Source organism: Mytilus edulis, chromosome 8, assembly GCF_963676685.1.
Source record: "Mytilus edulis chromosome 8, xbMytEdul2.2, whole genome shotgun sequence".
In the NCBI taxonomy this organism is placed as follows: Eukaryota; Metazoa; Mollusca; class Bivalvia; order Mytilida; family Mytilidae; genus Mytilus; species Mytilus edulis.
Window position 1 is genome coordinate 15,765,975 of NC_092351.1, and position 18,561 is coordinate 15,784,535.

General features: G+C 32.8%; 1 long non-coding RNA gene across 1 annotated transcript; it reads left to right on the forward strand.

The window, feature by feature from the left end:
• Window positions 1-15,510: 15,510 nt before the first annotated feature.
• Window positions 15,511-18,071, forward strand: LOC139484926 (uncharacterized). The gene is made up of 3 exons (XR_011655196.1): window positions 15,511-15,622; window positions 16,355-16,476; window positions 17,715-18,071. It is a non-coding gene; the product is annotated as an uncharacterized lncRNA (long non-coding RNA).
• Window positions 18,072-18,561: the final 490 nt, after the last annotated feature.

An 18,561-nucleotide genomic window follows, 5' to 3' on the forward strand; every position in this document is an offset into this window, starting at 1 on the left:
CTAAGATTATTCTGTAAACAACTATCAGGCCACACAACACAAATCCGGCCAACATAAATAAATACAATAATTACAATATCATAACACCTCCCCCCTTAAAAGAAGTTTTAGTGTAACAAAAACTTATCATGAACAAAAATACATAGTATATACAAAGTGTTTTAATAAGCTCTAGATAAAGCATCAGCTATTACATTATCTTTACCCTTGATATGTTTTATGTAACAATGTATTAGATTTTAGCGAGAGAAACTTATGTATTACTGAAAAATTATTACACCAGGGTTTTCGATATCACAAACTGGTCAAAACATTTACTAAATTTTATCACCGGTATAAGGAAATAATTCGTAAATATAACTCAACATGCAAACATCTTATACGTTCATGTATTTCACATCCAAAATTTTATGGAAATATTCTTTATAAAGCACAAAAATGTCAGTATTCTCCTCAGAAACTAACAAAACCTTTAAATAGACTTATTAAAAGGGGATATAGTTACGATACTGTTGTCAGGTCATTAAAGATTGCATATTTTGGCTTTAACATTGATTCACTGATAGGGTCTTTGCATCGGAACTAAACACATTTATTTCTTAAAAAAACAGTTGTTGGCATGACACGGGTTATGTTCTTCTCATATATTTTATGATAGTATGATACTAAACCCCTAACGGGAGGGATTGTACCTGATATTCATATGATGAAGACATAATCTTTCAATCAGTTTAATTGAGGTCTGGAGCTGGCATGTCAGTTAACTGCTAGTAGTCTGTTGTTATTTATGTATTATTGTCATTTTATTTATTTTCTTTTGTTACATCTTTTGACATCAGACTCGGACTTCTCTTGAACTGAATTTTAATGTGCGTATTGTTATTCTTTTACTTTTCTACATTGGCTAGAGGTATAGGGGGAGGGTTGAGATCTCATAAACATGTTTAACCCCGCCGCAATTTTGCGCCTGTCCCAAGTCAGGAGCCTCTGGCCTTTGTTAGTCTTGTATGATTTTAAATTTTAGTTTCTTGTGTATAATTCGGAGTTTAGTATGACGTCCATTATCACTGTACTATTATGCATATTTTAGGGGCCAGCTGAAGGACACCTACGGGTGCGGGAATTCTCGCTACATTGAAGACCCATTGGTTGCCTTCGGCTGTTGTTTGCTCTATGGTCGGGTGGTTGTCGCTTTGACATATTCACCATTTCCTTTCTCAATTTTATTATTTATAATTACATCATATTCCTGTAACAATAAACTCCACCTAGTCAACCTCTGATTCTTGTTTCTCATTTTATGTATGAAGGTGAGAGGATTATGATCAGTACAAACAAGAATAGGATATACAGTGGGATTCAAATATACATCAAAATGTTGAAGTGCTGACAACATTGCAAAACACTCTTTTTCAATAGTTGAATAATGTTTCTGATGTTTATCTAATTTCTTGGAAAAATATGATATAGGTTTCTCAACATTATCATCTGTCACTTGATATAAAACAGCTCCAATTCCTACATCGCTTGCATCAACAGCAAGTTTAAATTGTTTTGCAAAGTCTGGAGTAATCAGAACCGGACTATTAATTAAAAGTGATTTGCTATTTTCAAAAGCGTTTTGACAATTTTCACTCCAGATAAATTTAGAATCTTTTCGTAAAAGATGAGTCAGTGGTTGAACCACAGTAGCAAAATTTGAACAAAATTTTCTGTAAAATCCAATCATGCCTAAATATCTCATAAGTTGTTTTCTATTTGTAGGAGGAGGAAATTTGGAAATAGCTTCCACTTTAGCCATAATAGGTTTCACTTGACCTTGGCCAACTGTATGCCCTAAATAATCAACAGTGGCCTGACAAAATTCACTTTTACCAAGATTAACAGTCAAATTTGATTGTGACAATCTATCAAAAGCATCATACAAATGTGTTAAATGCTGTTCCCAGCTATCACTACATACAATTAGATCATCAATATAAGCATAACAACAGTTCAAATCTTTTATAACATTTTTGATCATTCTTTGAAATGTAGCTGGTGCACTCTTCATGCCAAATGGCATTACAGTATATTGAAATAAGCCATCTGGTGTAACAAAAGCTGATATTTCACGAGCTCTCTGTGTCAATGGAACTTGCCAATAACCTTTCAACAAATCAAATTTGCTCACAAATTTTGCTTGACCAATGTTATCAATACAATCGTCTATCCTTGGAATCGGATAGGAATCAGATTTTGAGACTGAATTTACTTTTCTGAAATCAGTCACGAAACGAAAGGTTTTATCTGGTTTTGGCACAAGGAGACAAGGAGAGCTCCATTCACTGTTACTCGGCTCAATAATATCATTGTCAAGCATATATTTAATTTCTTTTCTCATAGCTTCAAGTTTGAGTGGATTGAGCCGGTAAGGATGTTGCTTAATTGGAGAAGCATCTCCTACATCAACATCATGACAAACAGCAGTGGTTTTGTTTGGCGTATCTGGAAAAAGATTTTTAAAAGAAAATACCAAAGTTTTTATTTCTTCTCTACGATCAAAAGACAGATGTGCAAGTTTTGAGTCTAAATTTGACAAAATTTCTGAATTTTTCAATCTAACTGTCTCTTCCATAGTTTTAGAACTTAAAGGTGGTTCAATTACATCTGGTTTGTCATGATTGTTCTCAAATTTAACCATGCCTAAAGTGGCAACTTGTTTACTATCACATTCACTAGTACGCTCAAAATATGGTTTTAACATATTAATATGACACACTCTGTTTTGTTTACGCCGACCTGGAGTTTTTACAATATAATTCAAATCATTGATTTTACTCTCTATTGTATAAGGACCACAGTATTTAGCCTGTAAAGGATGTCCAGGAACTGGCAAAAATACAAGTACCCTATCACCAGGCTCAAAAACTCTATCCCTGGCATCTTTATCATACCAAATTTTCATCTTGCTCTGTACATTTTTTAAGTTTTTCTGAGCAATTTGACAAGCAGTATACAATTTTTCTTTAAATCTAGATACATAGTCTAAAAGATTCAGGTCAGTATGTTCAGTTAGCCACTTTTCCTTAATCAATTTTAACGGTCCCCTTACAGTATGGCCAAATACCAATTCAAAGGGACTAAATCCAAGGGATTCTTGAACAGCCTCCCGAACTGCAAAAAGTAGAAAGTGAACTCCATCATCCCAGTCTCTGTCAAATTGAAGACAAAAAGTTCTAATCATGTTCTTCAATGTTTGATGAAAACGTTCTAAGGCACCTTGAGATTCTGGATGGTACGCACTTGATCTATACTGAGCAATCCCTAACTGGTACGTGACTTGCTGAAATAAACATGACATGAAATTTGATCCCTGGTCGGACTGTATAGACTTAGGAAGTCCTATTAATGTGAAAAATTTTATAAGTGCTTTGACAATAGTAGGTGTCTTGATATTTCTTAGCGGAATAGCCTCAGGAAAGCGAGTGGATGTACACATGATTGTCAATAAATACGCATTTCCAGTTTTGGTCTTTGGTAAAGGTCCAACGCAGTCAATTAGAACTCTCCTGAAAGGTTCGTCAAAGTCTGGAATAGGCAGAAGTGGTGCTGGTGGTATTTTCTGGTTAGGCTTACCAACAACCTGGCATATATGGCATGATTTGCAGTATTCTGCGACATCATTTCGAAGTCTGGGCCAGTAGAAATGCTGCAAGATCTTAAAGCAAGTCTTCCTTATACCTAAGTGTCCAGCCAAGGGGGTGTCATGGGCAAGACCAATAATTTCTTGCCTATAAACTTTAGGCACCATTCCTCCTCTGGGGTAGCATCAGGAGGCCTCCACTTCCTCATTAAAATGCCGTCCTGATGGAAATAGCATTCAGCCACTTTGTCTGCTTCCTCCTGTGGTTGAGCCCTCTGGCTGAGCTGAAGAACCTCAGGGTCTTTATTTTGTTCTTCGAATAAATTCTTTCTGTCTAATGAATGGCTGTTTACGTCTGGCCATGGCATAATTACATTCTTGTTAACATTAGGTGGTCTTATTATGGCCTTTTCTGAGCTACCAGGACCTTCAATGTCGGCTAGGAAAGTGTCAGAAAGGTCCATGTAATCAAACTGGTTTTCTTGCAAATCCTCATCGTGTTGTTTTCTAGCCATCGCTCTAGTGACAACACAAGATGGATAGAATTCAGCATCATCTTCAGGTAATTTAACATCCACCACCGGTTCACTGGTAACAATTGGTTCAGCAACCACTTTATTCCTAGCTAGATCATTTCCTAGCAATAATGTAACACCCTCTACAGGGAGATTAGGACGAACACCTACAATAACTGGTCCAGTTATCAAATCTGACTTCAGATAAATACGATGGAGAGGAACATCTATACAACCTAACTCTACACCTTGTAACAAAACGGAGGCACCAACAAAAGTCTTCTCGGACAAAGGCAACACACCTTCTAACAATAAAGACTGAGAAGCTCCAGTGTCCCGTAAAATCTTAATAGACTGAAGAGTGGTATCATCAACAATAGAAATAAACCCATCAGACATAAAGGGTTTATATTCCTCCATGTTATCACAAAAACTGGACTTAAAAGCCTGACTCACAGGACATTCCAACGTACTGGTAATATAAGGTGTCGTACACGCACTGGACTTCGGCTTATTATCTCGTTCATTCTTCTTCTGGAGTCTAAAACAATCAGCCATCAGGTGACCATTTTTCTTACAATAAGCACAAATCAGTGTCTTCTTCTCAAAAGTATCAAATTTTGGACTAGACATATTATAACTGGACTGACTCTTATTCTGTGCAACAGGCTTACTATCAGTACGCTCAGTGCTTTGATTTTTGTAATTTCCACTTGAAGTATTTACATTTTGACCTTTGAAACTTCTTTTATGTGAAAGGGTATAATTATCTGAAATAGCAGCTGCATCATGTATTGTCCCAACAGTTTTGTCGTCTAAATGTGTTTTTAAGTCTAAATTAACACATTGTTTGAACTCTTCTAATAACATCATTTGTCTTAGGTTATCAAAATTGTTATCTGTTTTCTTTGAAGTAAGCCATTTATCAAATAGATCTTCTTTTTCCCGAGCAAATTCCACATAGGTTTGTGAATCAAACTTTTTATAAGATCTAAATTTCTGTCTATATGCTTCTGGTACTAGCTCATAAGCTTTCAAAACTTCCTGTTTCACAGTGTCATAATCGGAACTATTTTCTGATGGAAGTGCGGAGTATATTTCAGCGGCCTTACCCTCAAAAACACTTTGTAGCATCGTAGTCCAATACTGCATTGGCCATTTCAAATTATTAGCAATTATCTCAAACTGTGGAAAATATTTATCCACTGTTTTTTCACAAATTTTGGGAACCAAACGTATATTTTTTGCTACATCAAAATATTCTGATTTTGACTGGACTTTAGTGTTGCTTTCTTCTTTGACCATTTCAAGTTTTAGTTTCTCCATCTCTAGTCTTTCCCTCATTTCAAGTTCTGCCTGTTTTAACTTTAATTCATCTTGTTTCAATTTAAATTCATCTTCTTTTTCTTTTTTATCCATTTCCAATCTCTCCTTCATTTCTAGTTCTTTTAATTTAAGTTCATGTTCTAATTCAAGCTGTTTTAATTTAAAGGCGTCAACATTTTCGACCTTAAGTTCAAGAGCCTCTTTACCTAAAATTTCTGCGTCCACTAATTTGTCTATAACCAAATTTTTTATAATTTGTTTTCTCATAGATACTCTAAAATCTAATTTCAGATGTTTAGCAAGCAACACTACTTCCTCTTTCTTTAAATTATCAAACCCCTTCAGGTCTGGCGTTTTCAAAAATTTACCGGCATCAAATGCCATTTTGTAGAATTTTGTTGGCTAGTTATAATAAAATTACTAAACAAATTTTGAAGAAGATATTTTCAGTATCCCGGACGAGCCCCCAATTTCTGTTACGGCCAAAATCGCCTTTAAATTGTAGCCAACAAAAGACACAAATCAATAATAAAATTTAACAATATTTATTATACAAAAGTTTACAAGAAGTATTACACAAATATTACTGTCAACCTAACTGTCAAAATATGAGTCCAATCTTTTATCTTTGTCTGTATCCGGATATCTTTCGGAATCCAATCTGAATATTACGTTCACTACTACGGTCACAATCCAGTATGATGTTGTTTGAAGAATTAAAGTGTCAATCCAAATGCGGTGAATACTAATGTCTATCGATGTCTAAGTCTAAGTCCAAGAGAGAGAGTTTAACTTTAGTGTCTGTATATATATATTTGTCATGGAAGATTCTAGAACAGTCTATAATGGAACATCCTAGAAAGTTACAACAGAAGTTTTTAGTAAAATGTAGAAGTTTATATAACGCATCTTTTATTAAGATTATTCTGGAAAGTTCCAATCATTCTGTAATTGTTCCAGTGATTTCTAAACTGTACAGTTCTAAGATTATTCTGTAAACAACTGTCAGGCCACACAACACAAATCCGGCCAACATAAATAAATACAATACTTACAATATCGTAACAACGTGACCACAACAGCCAACGACGACAACGGTATTTCGACGAGGCTTGTTTTCTCTTTGCAATGATATAAAATATAGCCGTGTGTTAATCCGTTAAGGCAAATCGATCAAATTTGTTGATTGGGCACCCTACGTACTATATGAAACAAACCGGGATGCAATATTCAGTACGTAGGTGAAACTGACATTTATCTAAACGCACTCAAGAACATCTGTATCGTTTTAAAAGACCCAATAAATTCAAAAGTATCATTTATCAACACCTTAAGAAGCACAATCATCCTATTAAAATTAAATGTTTAGCAGTTCCACTTTTAGTAGTAAGTAATTATATTTTTAAGCAGCCTGGTGAATCTCATTCAAAGTTTGTACGATCACGGAAAATAATTGAATAAATTGGATTAAAAAAATACAGACAGTCTACCCTCTCGCTCTTAATGACAATGTCATGGGAATTGGTAACGTATCAAGAACCGGATCTGTTAACATTTTGAATATAGTTTCTAAAACTGTTCGTAAAAACAGTTCTCATGGCCGTAGAAAAAATCGCAATTAAATAAAATTTGGGAGCAATCATACCAATATTTCGGACCTAATTTCTATTTCAAAAAACAATGGAAGACATTTTCGGTTAACAAAGCTCTGTTCATTACCGGTTAATTAGCAACATAAAATTTTAGTGAATTGCAACACAATTTCATATAGCAGTCCTAAGTATGAAATCGTTCAAACTATAATGGCATATTGTTATTCCAAACTGTTTCAAAAAATTGATCGCCCTGAAGATCATAAAAACATTTGATTAAAATAAAGTATGTCAATAAAGGTTTTGATTTTGTAAATATTGCCGGTATTTTTAACGACCATTCTGTTAAAGAACAAATTCCTGGATATTTTGATAATACTGAGCTCCCTCTCATCTGTTAGATTTACAAGAAATCTACCCGGAAATTTGTGTTTAATTATAATAGCCAATTGTGTAAAGATGTTCAGACCGAGAGTTAAAATCATTCCTCAGTAAAGGACCTAAATATCGTCCCCCGTCAATTATTAAGTGGAATGAGTGTCGTAATATCATCCACGACTCACTCCGTACTTACTGTTTGAAATGGATAAAACGTGGAAAAAGCGGACAAAAAGTCTTTGGACTCTTTTTTCAATTCAGTAATGAACATTTACGTATTCAACATTTAAAAAAAAAATTTACACTTAACAATTAACCTATCTCTCGTATCACACATAAACTAAAAAAACTAGCCAAGGAATTTTTTTTTTGTTTTTTTTTTGGATAAAGTTGTTAATAATATTATGATTGTTTGACATAAATTTTACATTGAGATTCTGAAAAAAGAAATCACCAATTCACCAACTTTTCAACTGACTCCATTTTCAGAAAACGACATCTGTAACAAACATAAACTTTCAGCTACTTCTTTACAAGCAGAACCAAATACAATGAAAATCCCAATTATGTATTGGCTTCCAAAACTACACAGAAAAACCTTAAAATATAGATTAAATTCATCTTCAAGTCATTGTTTCACCACTAAATTGTTTATTCTTCTTACCAGTACACTTGGTACAATCAAAAACTTGATAATAAATTGTTCATATAAGGCCTTAGAAAATAGTGGAATTGATTACTTTTGGAGTGTCAAGAACTCGTTGGAAGTACTTGATAAATGGCATGCATATATAGATGATTTCAAATCTGTTCCAATTTTTCTACCCTATATACCATATTGTCTTACATTCGCATTCTCATTAAGAAAAAATTCACACACCTAATTAAATGGGCATTACAAAGTCAGAACGTGTTCAAACTCTTTTAGGTCATTTTTAGTAGCAATAAACAAAAAAACTATGTCAATTGGACATCCTTTGATACTATATCTGCCCTTGAATACTTACTAGACAACATTTTTTTTCGCTTTGGAAATTCCGTATATCGTCAGGTTATCGGAATTCAATGGGGACTAACTGTGCACCAATTCTTGCGGACATTTTGTGTATCAACAAAAAACCCATCGAAACAACATCCGATACACAAATTTATAAATACTTTTAGATATTTAATTGATATTTTGGCTCTCAATAATGACGACTTCAGTATGTATACTAAAGCAATGTATCCTGTTGAACTTACTTTAAACAAAGCTAATACTAACAATGACCACTGCATTTTCCTCGATCTTGTATATCATTAATGGAAAGCTTTTAAATACTAAAATATATGATAAAAGAGATGAATTTTTTCATTTCCTATTGTTAAGGTTCATCATAACAAACGGACAAATATGGCTGTATGTACATGCCCAAAATTACTCTAATGTACAGACTTACCTGTGAAGTTTGAAAAGTTTTAATGCCTGGCATCCACTAGACAAATTAAAGTTAAATACATTTTGTGTTTCAGAAAGATAAAATCTTTTTTGGATTTTGATGGGCATTTTTTTTCCTTCATGCAAAAGGTCTGAAAATTAACTAAGTTGTGGTACAACTATGAGATGCTCCCTCAGGTAAAACACCGGTTTGTATTGTTTTGACTGTCCTTAGTTGACATGGACAAGAGGCATTTTCACAACTACAGGTGAGTTGAAGAGTTTATCTGAGTCAGTGAATGGACAGTATCAAAGTAATTCAGGTTTTTTGTTTATTTTTACACCTTCTGTAGAAAGGAAAAACAATGCCCAGCAAAAACCACAAAAGATTTTTCTTTCTTTAACACAAAATGCATTTAACTTTTATATATCTAGTGGATGCTAGGCATTAAAACTTTCCAAACAGCACAGGTAAGTCTGTACACAGAGTAGTTTTCGAGGTAAAAATATGTATACGGCCATATTTGTCCATTTGTTATGATGAACCTTAATTATCTATTTTTGATGGTGACGTTTCCTTGTCAACCTTGCATATTTTGGCGTTAAAATTTATTCACTTATAGGGTCTTTGGATCGGAACTAAACACATTTATTTAAAAACCAGTTGTTGGCATGACACGAGTTATGTTCTTCTCATATATGGTATGATGGTATTATACTAAACCATTAACGGGAAGGATTGTGCCTGATATTCATATGGTGAAGACATTATCTTTTATTCAGTTTAGTCGAAGTCTGGAGCTGGCATGTCAGATAACTGCTAGTAGTCTGTTGTTATTTATGAATTATTGTCATTTTGTTTATTTTCTTTGGTTACATCTTCTGAATCAGACTCGGACTTCTCTTGAACTGAATTTTAATGTGCCTATTATTATGCGTTTACTTTTCTACATTGGCTAGAGGTATAGGGGGAGGATTGATATCTCATACACATGTTTATCCCCGCCGCAATTTTGCCCCTGTCCTTAGTCAGGAGACTCTAGCCTTAGTCTTGTATTATTTTTAATTTTAGTTTCTTGTGTACAATTTGGAGTTTAGTATGGCGTTCATTATCACTGAACTAGTAGATGTATTAGTTTAGGGGCCAGCTGAAGGACGCCTTTGGCTGCGGGAATTATTCGCTGCATTGAAGACCTGGTGGTGGCCTTCTACTGTTGTCTGTTATATGGTCGGGTGGTTGTCTCTTCGACACATTCCCCAGTTCCATTCTCAATTTTATTTTCCTATAATTGTATTACTCATGTTTATAATGTTTCTAATTATATGTTCATACCCTCCCAGAGCACCTGATATCACCCTTGGTATTTGGAAGGGTTTGTGTTGCTTTTTCTATAGTTTTCTGTATTGTGTCGTATGTGCATTTATTTGTTTGTTAGTCATTTACTTTTCTAGACATAGCGTTGTCAGTTTATTGCAAACTATGAGTTTGAATGTTCTTCTGGTATATTTCGCCCTTATTGAATGACTTTCAGTATCATTTCATTTTCTCATTACTGTTAATAAACCATGAGTTTCCGAAACGAAAAGGAAATAAATACACTACCCCTTTGAGCCTTTTAAATGTATATTCTACAGCGGTCAGTCAAAGTCTTTTTCTTGATTTAGCACTTTTTACAATTGTTTTAAATTTGGCTTATTCGGTCAAATTATTAAACACAAATACACGTGGATACCCACAAATATTCCCGTAAAATGACAGACAACGACTTACATGCATTGACACTCACACCACATCTTCCTATATCTAATTAGATTATCTTGTAATAATGTTGTTATGACAACACTGAACGGACGGTCTTATTCGTTTTCCTTATCCTGTATCATTTCATGACAACCCAAAGCCTCGTTTATTGTAAATTGTAAAAAGCCAAAATCGGATATACAATATGTAGGACTATCAAGTTGTAAACGAGCACAGGAATACTTATATCTCAATATAAAACGAGAAACAATTAGAACAAAGTACAAACATATAATTCAAATGTCGATTTTCGTTCTTGATCATTGAAATCAAGAACGAAAAACGAGAAAACAATTATGAAACAATGATTTACTAGGTGTTGGTGAAGAGTAGGTAACCAATACATCATAGTAACATTCAAAAGTTCAGAAGAAGCTGGAGCTGTGTTGTGTATGTATGATATGATTGTTTACTAGATGGCCCTCTGATAGGCGCACATACGGCATAAAACTACCAGATTGTTGGCTGCTTTGTCAGCCGGTAGAAACAGAAATCATTTTGCAAGAACCTAAAGTGTGTTTCTGAATGTAGAAAAGGTGAATTATGCCATCTTATTTTTTTTTATCTCTAAACTGTTTTCCAAAAACAATATTTTAATATCCATAACACTTTCGTTTAATTTAGTATATCCATTTTGAAATTAAAAAAAATACGACGAGTACTGCAGTACAAAGATGTATCGTCCAGTTACTTTTACTCTGTGTCCTTCCTTATATCATTACTGACAAGTGGTTAACAATATATTATTTTATACATTTAACATGAGTTAGCCTTTCTGAAGCTCCATGTATTTTGTGATATCTCGGTCATAGTTGTATAGCAGATATTGGTAATGTTGTTTTTCTTTAAGCGACATCATTCACCTGTAAGATACCATTATGTTACAGTTAACCGTCCACTATTTTATAGAATGAAAACTTCTAAAAATATTGGATATACTAGTAATGAATAATTCAAAGACTAAAAGAAATCATTAATTCACACTTTGTTTCTTCATTTCACAAACTATTTCAAAACAAAAATGACAATTACACAAACACCATTATATTTTTTAAGGTCACATTCTAATACAATATTAGTCACCCATCAATTCAATATCTTAAAACAACTTTCAAATTGATTTTTTACTGACAGCTTCCATTCTCATTTCGTAACAATTTTCATGTTGGTTTTTCTCTGTATCACCAATTTAATAGACAATGTACGTTGAAACTTTTGTTTTTGATGCTTCGAGATACTTTTCCGCCTAATTATTTGATATCCTCATCGACCTCTGTGTTACTCGCATACTTCCTACCAACCATTTCAGCTACACTAAAATTAAACGTTTGATAGACCTGCTGTAATACGAGGATCAGAAGTAAAATCAGTTTATAGTCATAGTAAGGAGGAATCGTGTATCCGAAAAAGATAATTTACTAAGTGTTTATATACAAACCACATACTGGTCCTGCGACAAAATTGCAAATAAATAATTGTAAACACAACATTAAATCTCACCCTGTGTTGGGAATTTGTTATAGTTATATAATATTATATAGTTATATTATATAACAATATAAATGCATTTTTACTAATAAAAGTTTTAACTTTGAATCATAATTCTCTTAGAAATCAATGACAAAACGAGGGGACATTCCGATGACAGCGAAATATTTATAATTGCTTACACACTTGTTTACTCTTCATTTGTGTTCATTCAACATATTCAACATATTGTTGTATTGTTGTATTTAAAATAGATTTGACAATGCTGCACTCGGTATGGTTGAACCTTTTTCATGCATAGTCGGTTTGCCTCATGCTTTTTTTAAATTATTATTTTGTTCCTCATCGCCTAAGCGATTGGAATATATTCATAGAAGGAATAGGTCAACAATAGATGGCTATATGTTAAGATTTATTATAAAACTTGCCTTTTTTTGCTGCTATAAATAAATCCTCCTCGTAGTACGCAATGAAATCGGATATAATACCTGGATACTTTTTTCGTGTATGCATTTATAACATTTGAAGTAGATAAACTATTTCATGTGTTAAACAATTAACAAAAATCAATAATATCATCGGTAAAACTCAATTGCTGGTGTGGCCATTATTCGGGATATCTTGGAAAAATACAATAAATATTATTTTTGTGAAGTTCTTTCGGAATTAAAATGCATTATGTATCATTAAAATAGCATCGAGGATACTTGTGGAGTTTAAAACAAAAAGAAACTTCTTCCTTTATATAAAACAATCCTGTTCTAGAACCCAGGCAGAATCATACACATCAATTCAATCTACACAGACTACGTTGTGAAGATGACTGGAATCGTGTGTTAAGCAAGTTTGAATTTTAGATATTTTTGGTAAAAGATGGTCATTTATTAATATATCAACAGATGATATAAATCAAAGAAAAACTGAAATGCATGCCATATCGTGTTGGGCATATGCATGTGGAATTAATGATATTGTTCTACTCGTGTAAGGAAAAGACACAAGACACAGGCACGATTTAGGCGCCAGTGTTGGCTACATTAAAGCGGAAGTCAGCATAAACAAGGATGCTTGACAGCGTTAATAAGTAACGCAAGTACACGGATTGAAAACATTCAAATACCAATTGTTATAAATGTGAAATGTTCATTTCTTAACTACAACATTTACATATTTCAAAATAACTTACGAGACATTGTACTTTTAAAACAAAAATTGCAGACAAAGAAAATTAATAATCAGCATTATTATTCACGAATATGTTACATTACATCAAAAAATCTACCGTGTACATGTAATAAATCATTCTCAGTTGTACATATTATGTTATGATCTTGACAAAATTCAAATTAATTCAATGACATTTGAAGGTACTTTTATAATGTACTAGCTGTACTATTGAGTATGTATCTGCAGATTTCGTAAAGTGTTGGAGAATTATTGAAATCCCGGACAGTTGATTATTTTGTTGTCCTCAATGCTCTTCAACTTCGTACTCTATTTGGCCTTTTAAACATTTTGTTGATTCGAGCATCACTGATGAGTCTTTTTTAGACGACACGCGAGCCTGGCGTTAATATAAAATTTTAATCCCGGTATCTATGATGAGTTTATTTTCCGATAAAATCATATATTTCTATTTTCTTATGGTATTAGTAGTGGCAGGATGTATTTAAAAGACAACTCTCCATCCAAATAACAATTTGAAAAAATTAAATCATTATAGGTCAATGTACGGCCTATAACACGGAGCAATAAAGGGCCCCACAATTTCTAGTGTAAAACCATTCAAACGGAAAAACCAACGGTCTAATCTATATAAAAAAACTAGGAACGAGAAACACGTATAAATTACATAAACAAACGACAACTACTGTACATCAGATTCCTGACTTAGGACAGGTGCAAACATTTACAGTGGGATTAAACGTTTTAATGGTACCAAACATTTTCCCTTTTTCCTGAAACAATAGCATAACATCACAACACAGAAAAACACACAATAAAATATCAATTGGCAGGCTTAACTTAATCAAAAAACGTAAATTAATACACTATGAACGAATAAATTTGATCTGTGATATCTGAATGCAAAAGCACAGTTTTATAAAATTTTAGGGACAAACATTCAAGGCCATAAAGCAAACAAACAAGTCCAAACAAAGCCATGGCAAGACACCACTGCGGAATATTTAACCCTTCGAAAATAATCACTTTTGAAAAAAAAAACGGTTTTAATAATACAGGTTAATATTGAAGTTTATACAAATGTAGTAAGAAGAAGTGAAAATTAGAAGATATTCCAAATAATCAAAGCTGGTATATAGACAAGATCCATAATAATATAAAATAACAAAAAAGCATTATAAACAGTATCAAAAGGTCGAATTAACAAGAATATGATTTGAGAGTACTCGCAGTTACTGACAGCTACTTAAAAGCCAAAAACAATTAATAATAAAAAATATTGCATCAGAGACTGAAATCAACTAAAACACATCCCAGGGATTTAGTATTTTAACGTCATGAACAGTCAGAGAAGACATGACTTGTGCAATGCCAATAATAAATGTATTGTAATCGTGAGAACCAACCCAGTCTACAGATCTTTTAAATCTTTCTGAACACTTTTAAAATACTTCTAATTCAGAATGTAAGTAATTGAAGTGGTGGCGAGTCAATCTGAACAAGATGTGAATTGATGAACACAATGATGTATCAAATTTATAAATTCTAAAAAAAAAACTGTTAACGATTACGACAAATAATTTCACACAATATTATTGTAAAATGTATGTATCACATGAAACAGGTATGGCTATAAAACAATATCTACCTCAGCAAGAACAGTTTATAGGTTACCAAGTGATTTGACCATCAATGTGCAAGGACAATATGTATACATAGAGACACCTTTGGTATACAAAATTACAGATATAAAGGTAAAAAAGAATGTCTTCAAAAATGGCATCAAACGTAATTGTGATCAGATTTTACATGGTTAAAAGTAAATTTACAAGTAAATATCTATGCTATATAGGAGTATCATGTCAGGTAGACCTTTTTTATCAAATGGGATGCACAATACATAACCAGTGTTGATACAATTTGATAAAATAACTCCTTAACCTTGACATATCAACCAACTTATACGGTTGGTCAATACCAGAAGGGGTGATATCTCCACAATATATTGAACACAAACAAAGAGGCCGAGACCAAACACTCACATTCATATACAATCTATCACTGCCATCTTAAAAAGAAAGTCAGTACAAATGTCCGAATATAATTAACCGCCCACATTATGTAAATCAGCATACAAAGCATTTAAGTTATTAACGTGGTATTTGCAATATGTTGCACAATCTGAATACATTAACTGCTTTCCTGACTATAAAACAGACTGTTCTTCTCTGCATTCCATCACAAGTTCCAAACAACAGGAGCAGATTCATCTACTGAGAAAAATTTGAAGACCAGGTAAGTTATGATTGTTATAATGGAATTGATCAAAACATAAAATATTTGAAATACGCTGTATGAACAGTAATATGGTTTAAACTGTTAAAAACTTCGATATATATATATATATATATATATAAGCTTGTTGATTTATACATTTTTGGCTGATGCAAAATCATATTGTAAAATTGTAAAAAAAGAAGAGTGTATCCAACCAAATACAAATGGTATAGTTAGGGTATGGAAGTTCATTTTGAATTTCGTTTGTGGCCTTTCATTGTGAATTCTACTTTTAATGCATGCTATCAGAATACGTTTATGCGATTGATTTTGCCATGTGATTTAGGTTCTTTTCGTTTTGAATTTTCCTCTGAGTTTGAAATGTTTATTTCTAAACTGTTTTGATGATAAATACTAAACATGCACTCAACACAAATATTGAAATTGGTCTACATTACCATGATATGCATAATGTGGTTCAGTCAAAATTTAAAAACTACCGAGTTCTGGCAGATGGTTGGTAACTGTGAAACATCACAATGTAATAAACTACAATGTACAAACTTCGAAAATTATATTCCAATAAGAAATTTAGACTCTTAATTTTTAATCATATGCAAATGTTACGGTTTGTTATTTTTTATACACAATGTAACAAATTAGCAGTTGTATTGAAGCTAGTATTGCTTCGATATATACATCCTTAAGTAATTGCTATCTTTATATTTATTCATATATGTATTTTTCCAGGAAGATATGCAGAAATTATTGTTCGTCCTTATGTTCCTTGTATTTACCTACCAGGTTGACGGACTTCGTTTTGGAATAAGGCATAGATATAGATGTAGATGCCCACGAGTCTACACTAAACAGTAAGTAACTGAACATTTGATATATACATATTTCAGTATAATCGTTCGTCATACGAATATAGTTATATGAAGCTTATTACCATTGGGTCAATTCTTATGCTTGTGGATTGCATCCATAAATAATATCGAATATATGATTCAATTTTACCGTTTAAATCATTGGTAAGTTAACTTTCCTGTAAAGAGTCTACCTGGTTCGCATAAATTATGATTTGAAATTTGGAATCTCTCTAAAAATGCATGAATGTTGGAGTAATACTCCCCATTTAAGTATAAAGTTTGAAAATGAAAATTGCAATAACGTTGTTTTTTTTGTCGCAAAGTTTGGCTCTCATTTTATGAGTGTGTCCTATATCATGATAGTATTTGAAATAAAACAAGCTTTACTATATTTTTAATATCCTTAATTTTAAATACAACAAGATGACTGCTATAAACACCAAACTCAAAATTGGTTAGTGAAAAGACATTATACATACAGTTTAAGCAATCTAACTTATAATATTTTTTTTAAAAGCCTATGTATGCAGTCTACCGAATTCAAATTAAGGAACAAATTAAATTTGAAAGACGCTTATTTTGTTCTAAAAGCTCATGTTTTCAGTCTACCGTATCCACATTAAGGAACAAATCAAATTCAAAAGAAACCTAGATTGTTTAAATGATTTCAAATCTGTCAACTTATATGTAATGCAATTATTATAAAAAGTAAAAAGTACAACGGATATAGGAAGATGTGGTGTAAATGCAAAATGAGACATCTCTCCATTCAAATAACAATGTAAAAAAGTAAACTATTATGGGTCGATGTACGTCCTTCAACACGGAGCCTTGGCTCACACGAAAAACAAGCTATAAAGAGCCCCAACATTACTAGTGTAAAACCATTCAAACGGGAAAACCAAAGGTCTAATATATATCTTGATGATTGCAGTATCAGTAACGTTTCTTACACTTAGCATATTTTCTGTATGTGTTTTTACTGATGTTGTCTCATATACGCCAACCCAATTTAACATGTTATGGATATTCATAAACATAATTAATGAGAACAAATTAACGATATTTGCTGCATTCGTCAGGTACTATCTGTTAAACTTATTTCAAATGTTCTTCCTATCTTCATTTTTGTTTGTTGTTTTATCCAAGAATAATATGTCACCAGTTGAACCATGTTCCTCGGTATGAAATTTAATACAAATTTATGTTAATGTTTGCATTTATTGATGTTATTTTAGCTGTTATTGTAAAGCTGTTGATGCAGATACACATAGAACACTTCACGATTTTCGCTCAATCCAACATTGTACTGGCTCGACAAGTAGTTGTGGTTGTCACCACCCAGCAATGATAACATGCGGTGACGAGTGTGATAGAAGAGTTACCAATTGGTTAAAATCGAATAGATGGAGATGTCATTTTGCTAGGACACTCTATACAGCAAGCAAATGTGGAGTGCCTTCATATGGCCATCATAGAAAGCCTTGTTCCTATTATAATCATTAAACACAGTGAATTTGGATTGTTTGATAAATAAACAATACAAATGAAAACTTTCACTGATATTTCTGATAAAATGTCGCTATGAATTTCTAGAATCCCTTTTTTATGCCAAAGTAGACTATTTACCGGGTTTGTACTAACTATAACAACACTATGGGTACCCAATTTGAAACAGGATCGGCTTATTATGCCGGAGCACCTGAGAACACCCACATTTTTATGTGTTTCGTGTTACTTGGTCATTAGTTTACTATAAGGTGTTCTATAATTTGTCTGTTTGTCTTCATAATAATTCAGCTTATTGTAGATGTTTAAGGCTGATCGATGTGTACGAATTAATTGTTGAATGAGCAAATCCTAATTTATACATATATGCAATAAAAGCCATAATGTCCTGCAAGGACGTAAGTCATATTTTTGCAAGACCGAATTTTTTCCTGAAACTGTTTAACAAATTTAAAGCCCTGGTATTCAGCTTTGCTGTACTAGTAGCTATTGAATTGTTAAATTGAAAGTCTATTCCAGTTTGGAAATGACCATGTGAATGTACATAGGAATGTCTGATATAATATGCTTCCGGGG